Raw genomic sequence first — 8,804 nt, 5'->3', positions numbered from 1 at the left:
ATTGAGGTTCCAAATAATGGCTCATTGGCTTAGATATAACACCTAGAAGCATATAGCTATTCTTATGCACACATGCAAAGTATGTTGCAGCTGTTATTTCTATGAAATTATGTTGTCTTTGTTATTCTGTTACTAATAAAATAGTTTACTGCTTATCCTATTTTGGCACAATCCCTAAATTGAACTTGAGTAGTTTTACTAAGGGCATCCATCTCACATGAAATTGAATTATGTCAAATATTCTACCTGCCTTCCTGATATAAATTACTATGAATTTGATATGGTAATTAATACTGAGACACTAATTTGGGCAAAAAGCACTAATGACTTGTTTAAGACTTGAATCTTAAAGCTGAGGACTTGCAACTCGACTTGGACTTGCCTGTCTTGACTCTGGACTTAACTTGGGACTCGTCTGTCTTGACTCGGGACTTGACTCGAGACTTGAATGCAAAGACTCGAGACTTACTTGTGACTTGCAAAACAATGACTTGGTCCCACCTCTGCTAAAAATTATTCTTTAGTTGTCACGAATCCGGTCTATGAACTTCAATTCACTCACCACCAGAGCTCACCTTCCATTACACTGACTCTCGCACTACACAAACTGTTGCATGTCATCCCATCATCCATTGCACTGATTGCACACAGCATTGATTGCACACAGCTGTAACCAATCACACATTCACTATATACACTCACTCAGATCCCTTTCACACTGCCGAGTATTGTTTAGCGCATATCACTCACCTAGCGATAGCTACTCTATGGAGCCATTTCGAGTTTTCATTGTTTAGTCATAGTCTTGTCTTGCCTGCTTTCCCGTGTTACCTGATTGTTGCCTGTTTCTCTTGGATTAACCATTTGCCTGCTGTTTCGGAATGTGTTTGCACCTCGCCTGGACTCTAGCTCGTGTTATTGGATAACCCCTCGTGTCAAGCCCTCTGGATATTGTTAGCCACTGATCGACCACACCCGTTTTGGATTACTCTTCTGTCTTGCCCTTAATATACCTGTTTGCCATTGTCTGACCCATGCCTGTTTCATGACCACACCCTTTAATAAAGCCTTGCAGATGGATCCGCACATCTCACGTCTCGTTCGCCCCGTAACATTAGTACTCAATTGTGCTATTTTGGGACACCATAAATATGAACTAAAATCCACTTTTAACATACTATGTCTGTATTTACCACTTACTACAAGTGGTAAATAAATAAATTTTTTCAGTACAGAGATAGTATGTTAAAAGTGCATTTTAGTTCAATTCATGGTGTCCCAAAATAGCACCGTTGAGTACATTTGTTGATCTAAAGTTTATCTTAAGTACTAAAGAATCATTTTAGTATATTAAGTACAAAATTATTGTGCAAAAAATAGAGCACCTTAAGTATATTATGGCAGTGTACTTTTTTTTTTAACCTGGGACATTTCCATTGGACAAAAGGTTCTTTATAGTGGGAAATAGGTTATTTAGATGTTATTCACACTAAGAAAAGAACTGTTTACTGAAGGGTTCTTGCGGAAACACCCTTTTGGAACCTTTATTTTTAAGAGTGTATGATTCCATTATCAATATTTTTTTGAATATTTGATGAGAGAAATACCTGGAACCTGAAAACAGGCTTGAAAGCAGATTTTGTAGAGTCAGACTTTGGCTTGGAGACAGAACTGCATGAAAAGCTTTCTATTTCATAAACTCTTTGCTACAACTCATTTTTATACAGTATATTAGCTGTTGGCTACATAATGTCTGTAGAATGAAACCCCAATTAGGATTAAATGACTGACTCATCCACACCACAGTGACAATGTGCTCTTTGTGTTTCTAATTAAATACATTATTTTCAGCGGATTATTTCCATTATCTCATGCGAACAGAGCAGTCTGACCACCGCGGACAGCAATGCTTGCACAGACTGCTGCAATGTTAGCAGAAAATTACATACTGTAAGATTTCTTTCCTCACTCCATCTCTGCTGCTGTAACAGGTGTGACAGTATTTCACTGAACCAAGTGCTTTAATGATTCTGTGAATCTGTGTTAATTCTGTCTCCATTTGTCTCAAATGTTAAATGTCACTGGCTGTTTGAATGTCAGTAAGGAGACAAATCAAGCACAAACCAGTTCTGCAGGTGTCAAGTAAATCATTGTCTATGACTCTCTGTGCGCTCGGAAACTATTTAATTAAACTGTTCAAAAAGAAACACCCTCAAAATAAACTTACACTGGAGATTTTCCTGAAAAAAAGTATGGATTTAAGGTTACATGTAGCAGAAATCCATTACTAACCTATTGCTAGATTGAGAAAATGCTAGGGTGCTCCACAGTGGTTTCTTTTGCTATTAAATTACTTGAGTTTGGAATCAGATAATGGTTACCAATGGCCTTTTGTGATTGAGAGGTTTCTGGTTGATGATAATAGCAGCCCACTATTTAGTAACTGTTCCGGGCTAAGAAAATATCATAACCTAAAATGTAGCATTTAAATGTGAACTCCACTTCCAAGAAAATCTACTAGGAAATCAATTTAAGGATACTTTTTTCCTGGGAAATCCTGTCATCAAAAATAGTGATGGGCTCTCGGAAGGCCCCAAAGAGTCAGGAAAACCACTTTAGGATCTGATTCATATATCCTGACAGGCATATAAAAAACTCAGTATGCATATGTAAGGTCTCATTTGTGCAGCATATTTCAGCATCTGGTGGCAGACGGCTCAGACCTCAAGAGTCCTCTGAGGAACATCTGTGTTCTCATTACTGCAGTTCGGCCACATTTCACTGCCTGCATTTCCTGCTCTCATATATCTGGAGCTTCTACAGGCCACAAGCTCGTGTTTGTGTTAGTCGAGCCTTCTTTAGTAATGCAGGTCAACTCAATCCTGACCCAAGACTGAATTACACAGTCATCTTGAGGGAAACAGATCAATAATCATTTTGATTGATTGATTGATTGATAATTGTGCTGTTTATTACATCTTGAGGTATCTGAAGGTAACCTAAAAATTATGAATTCAGTCATCCTTTATGACAAACCTTTATGATTTATTTTTTCTTCTGTGAAACCCCAAAAGGCGATGTTTAGCAGAATGTCCAAGCTGGACGTTTCCATACAAAGACAGTGGATGATGACCGGGGCTTTTCATTTCCACAAAGCGCACTAAACGTCTCGTGTACTGGATTCTAAGTTTTCAATAGTCATACAATAACTTAGTGTGAGGAACTTTACATTTTTGGATGAATTGTTCCTTTCATGGTATATTTACAACCTGCAGCAGACGTTCGACATGTGAAGGGAAATTTGATGCATTTATGAGCCGTTAAATGCTAAGCCATTAAAAGCTGTTAAATCTTGTAACCAGCGGTCGCTCTGCTGCTGCAGTGTGTAAAAGCAGATATCATTACTGTACTTTAGTGCGTCTGAATTCCCGCGTACGTGTGCTATTTCATATCTGCCATCTTTGAAAAGTAACACGGCTCACTTATGATTTATGCATGCCATAAATAGAAGATAGGAAGTGGAAAATTGAAAATGTATCAAAGCTGAACATTTGCTGCTTGATTTAGCAGAGAAAAGTCCTGTTTGCATGAGCGACTGCTCTGCGATTGAGAAAAAAGGCCTTTGTGACCAGAACAGTGTGTCCTGTCTCTGCATACAGGACTTATGAGACGCTGCAAGATGAAACTTCAATCAATAGAAGATTTTTGCGCCTTGCTATGCAAGTTTGCCTCTGAAGAAAGTTCATTATGCGCACAGTCACGTTCACTAAAACCTGCCAGCAGCCGATCGCTACGTGTGCAGTGATGAAATGTTTTTCACAAGCAATTAACTTCAGATATCTCATGTCAGGAGTTTACACCGAATGCTTTGTTTATCCAGCTGATTCAGATGTGTTTGGCACCGATTATGTGCAGGTGTAATGACTCTGTCATTCCTAACTTTCACCTGAGTTGACACGGACATGCAGTAGTTCATACGAGAAAAAAGCTGTCTCACCTTTGGAAGTTAAATTCTGCTATATCTTTTGATTAAGGTTTATAAAAGTGAATACAGCCATGTAAACCTAACAAGCCAAATAACTTGTGCTTGACAGCAGCTACAATTCTTCTCCTTTCCCTACTACAAAATATTTAAATGATATTTAAGAGCAATTATTTTGTCTGTATCAAAGTGTCAGGCAGGAAATACTAATGTCATATGGGAATTATTAGAAAGTGTCTGGCCTTTAGATCTGTCCAGATACAAAAATGCATGTGCAACTGTGCTGAGGAGATTCTGATCAGGATTTCCCTTTTCACATCCCACAGTTGGCACATCCACCTAATGAGAAGCACTAGAGGTGTATTTTCAGAGGGATGTCTCAAGTAGGCAGCCGCCTGCTGAAGGGTGAGATATTTACAGCAGACTTTCTTAAATAATTCACGAGTGTCAAGCAATAAAACCCCTTTTAGTCACAGACCACAGTTGTATGGATGTTTACAGATGCCGCAGACATCAGGCCTGTTGGGATTCCACATAAATGTGACGCCCTTCAGTGGATTTCAGGTCTCTGTGAGGAGATGTTAGACAAGACCTGTGTGTTTCCTGATGTTTTTCCTCTGATGCTGGTACATGACCCGTGATGTAAGAGCAAATAACACAACATGGTGCAAAACAACAAGTGAAGCCTATAATCTGATCAATAATTCACAGATGTAGACCAGAGGTGTTCAGACCAGCGCATGTTTGTGACAAGGAAAAGATATCCTAATCAGTCGACACTATATTTTTGTCTGTTAGCCAATTTCACTTCACATGTAACCGCCTTTATTCTTTACAGAGCTGCTGAACCATCCATAAACCATAATAACTAAATCCACCAAAATATTTATTTATAACTGTTTTGGACTGTTTTCACTTGTACACGGTGCATGTTTCTCTCCTATTTCAGGCGAGACGACTTTTTCACATGAAGAATTAGTTTTTTTGCCAGCATCGGTTTTATCCAGCAGTGGTTTAAAGTAAAACAAAAGTCTTAATGATGGATTTGTTTATTAAAAACACACTGCTTTTCCCTTTACAGGATGTTAATTGATGGACTGGAGTCATGTGAATCACTTGTTGAAGTTTTTATGAGCTGTTTGGACTCTCATTCTGACGGCACCCATTCACTGCAGAGGATCCATTGGTGAGCAAGTAATGCAATGATACATTTCTCCAAATCTGTTCGCATAAACAAACAAACTCATTGACATTTTGAAAGGCCTGAAGGTGAGTAAATTCTAAGCAAATTTTCATGTTTGTGTTAACTCAGTTTGTTCCTTTAACACAAGTTTTTTCTTCGCCAATTATCTTCAATATGCCTCTTCTACATATCATTTTCATTTCATGTTCTCGCTCCTGTCTCCAGGGACAGATGTGTTTCCATATATTCTCTCTTATAATTATATTCTCTTGTGGTTATTTTTGTCCCATAAGTCTAGACTGGAATAAAAGCATTGGAGAGGTCAGTCATCATTGACACTTACAGAGTCTCTCGTGTTATTACAGTAAATGTCAAATCCTGCCAATTACATGTCAGAGCTGCTGCTTTCAGTTAATGAGAGTCACATACATGCATATGACTGAGATCAAATGAGCCTGTTTCTCACTGGATCACTGATTTCTAATGATTTATTAAATAATCTGTAAGTCTAAAAATCATTTTAATGTGATGTAATGGCCATTCATTAACTACTGCTTCATAATGTATGATCCAGACCTCAACTGTTGAATTATAATTGGAAATATATACTGAAACAAATTAGAGTGATAGATAATCATTAGTAATTCATGAGTTTAATTAATAGAAGATAATGCACAATACAAGACTTCATCAAAATCATTTGAATGAACTTGCAAATGTAAAACTGAAATAATATTAAAGTTCTAATAATATTACAATTTAAAAAAGTTTTAATATTACAGTTCCCATAAACACTTAGAGTAAATATACTGTTATGAGACACATGCTTCACTTTCTTTTCTTTTCTTTTTCTTTTTAAATGTGTCAGTAATATGAGTAATTAGAAACAGAAATACTGCTCTTGGCAATCAAATGATATATTGTTACTCAGAACAATATGTTTCTTGGTGATAATTTAAAACAATGACTCAAAGTTCAGAATGTCCAACTGTCCTATAAATATTTACAGTGACAAAATATGTTGTCTTGCTCATTTTTTTGTTTTGATGGAGGGTGGATTTGTGTAAATTCACAATTACACATTTTGAAATGACTTGCATTAACTTTTTCCCTAAAGAGCTAGTTAATAATCAAAATAATTATTATAAAACAAGACATTTCTGACTATATCTGGTAGTCCGACAACATATGGACTATATTCTGACAAAACCAGTCTTAACTCTTGAAATTGAGATTTATACATAAACAACTGCCGAATGAATACGCTTTTCATTGATGTATGGTTTGTTAGGATAGGACAATATGTGGCCGAGATACAACTGGAATCGACTCAAAGTTCAGAATATCCAACTACTTTTACAGTGAAAATATGCTGTTTTGCTCGTTTTTTGGATTTGATGGAGAGTGGATTTATGTTCACAAAATTCACACTTAGACATTTTGAAATTACTTGCATGAACTTTTTTTTTTCTTTCTCCCCTAAAGGGCCAGTGTTTCAAAATTATTATAAAACATTTCTTACATTGAAATATGATATTCATTTGCTATTTTTTTAATATAAATATAGAAGTAATGCAAGATCATTTAAAGGGACAGTGTGCCTAAAAATTAAAAATCAGTCATAATTTACTCACTCTCATGCCGTTCCAAACCTGTGTGTCTTTCTTTCTTCTGCAGGACACAAAAGATATTTTGAATAATTGTATTAATTTATTGCGCATTATCATGAGTTAATGATGACAAACTTTTGTCTTTTGTTTTTTTGTCTTTTTGTACTTTTAAGCTTCTGTTTCACTGAGCACCTTGATTTTACTTTCAACTGCTTGCATATATTTAACTTTTCCTCTCATCTGTGTGTTTCATCAAACGTCCACTGGCTGCCAGTCAGGAATTTGTACTTTGTGTGTGACCGTCTGTGATCAGACACGAGTCAAGGACACAAAGACGTCCTCGCTGGAGCAAACTTCATTGTTATTCTATCACTCGTAGCGGGATTAGAAATATATCAGGAACGCTCATGAGAAGGTGAAGAGGTGCAGATTCACTCAGCAGAGGTGAGAAACACCAGAATTTTGTCTTACAAGAAGCCCTGTGACATTTAATCTATCGCTGCAGGGAAAACGAGAGATGGGACGAGTTTCATCAAAGTATGTCAACACTGGAGAGGAGGGTGAAAGACACGGTACAGCCTCACGTCTGAAACCCAGCGCGATTGCTTGAGAAAACTGAAATATTACTGACCAATGAGCATTTAATTCTGTGTCTTTGCAGTGGGTTTGTTTGTGAACCACTGAAATTACAGGCTCAGTTATGACTGTAATTAAACATAGTCTAAATCCAGTACTACATTCAGCTTACACACATTCTCACAAAACTGTGTTTTACTAAGCTGAAATAACTACACATTGTAGATGTAGCAAGGCATGAAATCCTTTCTTTGATTTCATCTTGTGCTTCAAGGATTTCATAGCACCTTTGACTATGAGCATAAAATATATAATGGCAGCTTGTACTAATCAAGAACCCCTACTTAGACTAGAATGGATGATTTGACTGAAATGTAAAGCAGCAAATCACTAATTTTTGTTTGTTTTTACATGCCATTTTAAACTATTTTTCCTGACTAATATCATAATAAGAGACCAACATGGAGGAAAAAAAACTGAAATTTGTGTACAACACTATTCAAAAGTTTAGGATAGACAGACAGACAGACAGACACACACACAGATCTGCTAATCAGTTTAGAGCTGGTCATTTTTGTGCATAACCTGGTCAGTGTTCAGATTTGTGGTGTGACACTGATTCTGAGACAAGCAATACATAACCCATGTGTAGCTCCTTCAATAATCACAAATCGCACCGTTAGGTGTTTGTGAAGTGCTGGTGCAAAGCCAATGAAATAATGTTGAGAAGTCTTGCACAACTTAACCAAGAAGCACCTGGGGTGTCAATTCAGTCATATTACCACTGAAGCAGGAAAAAAAAAATCTCTGGAAACTACTAGAGTTTAAACTTAAAGTGGATTTCAAATATTTACCCTAAAGGTAGGATGACAAGTTTTAAATTCCTCTCTACAGGCAGAGTCATCCTTGATCAGGGGGCTGTGTTGAGGTGGTGGAAAAGTGTCAAGGCTGAGATTGTAATACTGTCCCAGCATTTGTTAAAACACACCCTAGTAGTTTTGTTTTTGTGGATGTGAATGATTCAATTTGTCCATCTCTGGTGTTTTTGTTCTTGTTTGATGCGCTCTTATCAAGTCAATAAAGGTGTGTCACGGTCATAGAAAATATGGGTTTGTAATCCCAAATCTGGCTTCACATTAAGATCTCTCTTATCGGGACGAAGCTAAATGTTGTGTCACTTGCTCCGGCTCAAGGGCGAGACACTCTGAGACACTCCAGATCTCCATCCTCAAAGGAACTGCAGTGATAGAGAAGAGCACATACATACAAATGTGGAGATTAGCAGCTGTGTTCACTGAGAGCTGGAGGCTTTATCTATTATCTATTTCTTTTGGACCTCTGGTGCTTCGCTGCTCTCTGGGGCAAATCCAGAGCGACTGAAATACACAGAGAAAAGCTGTGTTAAAGAACAGCTCAAGTGTTTTTGCCTTCGAGGTGCAACAGGTTTGTGTGG

The sequence above is a fragment of the Sinocyclocheilus grahami genome, unplaced genomic scaffold (genome assembly GCF_001515645.1).
Source record: "Sinocyclocheilus grahami isolate Dianchi unplaced genomic scaffold, SAMN03320097.WGS_v1.1 scaffold579.1, whole genome shotgun sequence".
NCBI lineage: Eukaryota > Metazoa > Chordata > Actinopteri > Cypriniformes > Cyprinidae > Sinocyclocheilus > Sinocyclocheilus grahami.
Note: the sequence above shows the minus strand (reverse complement) of the source record.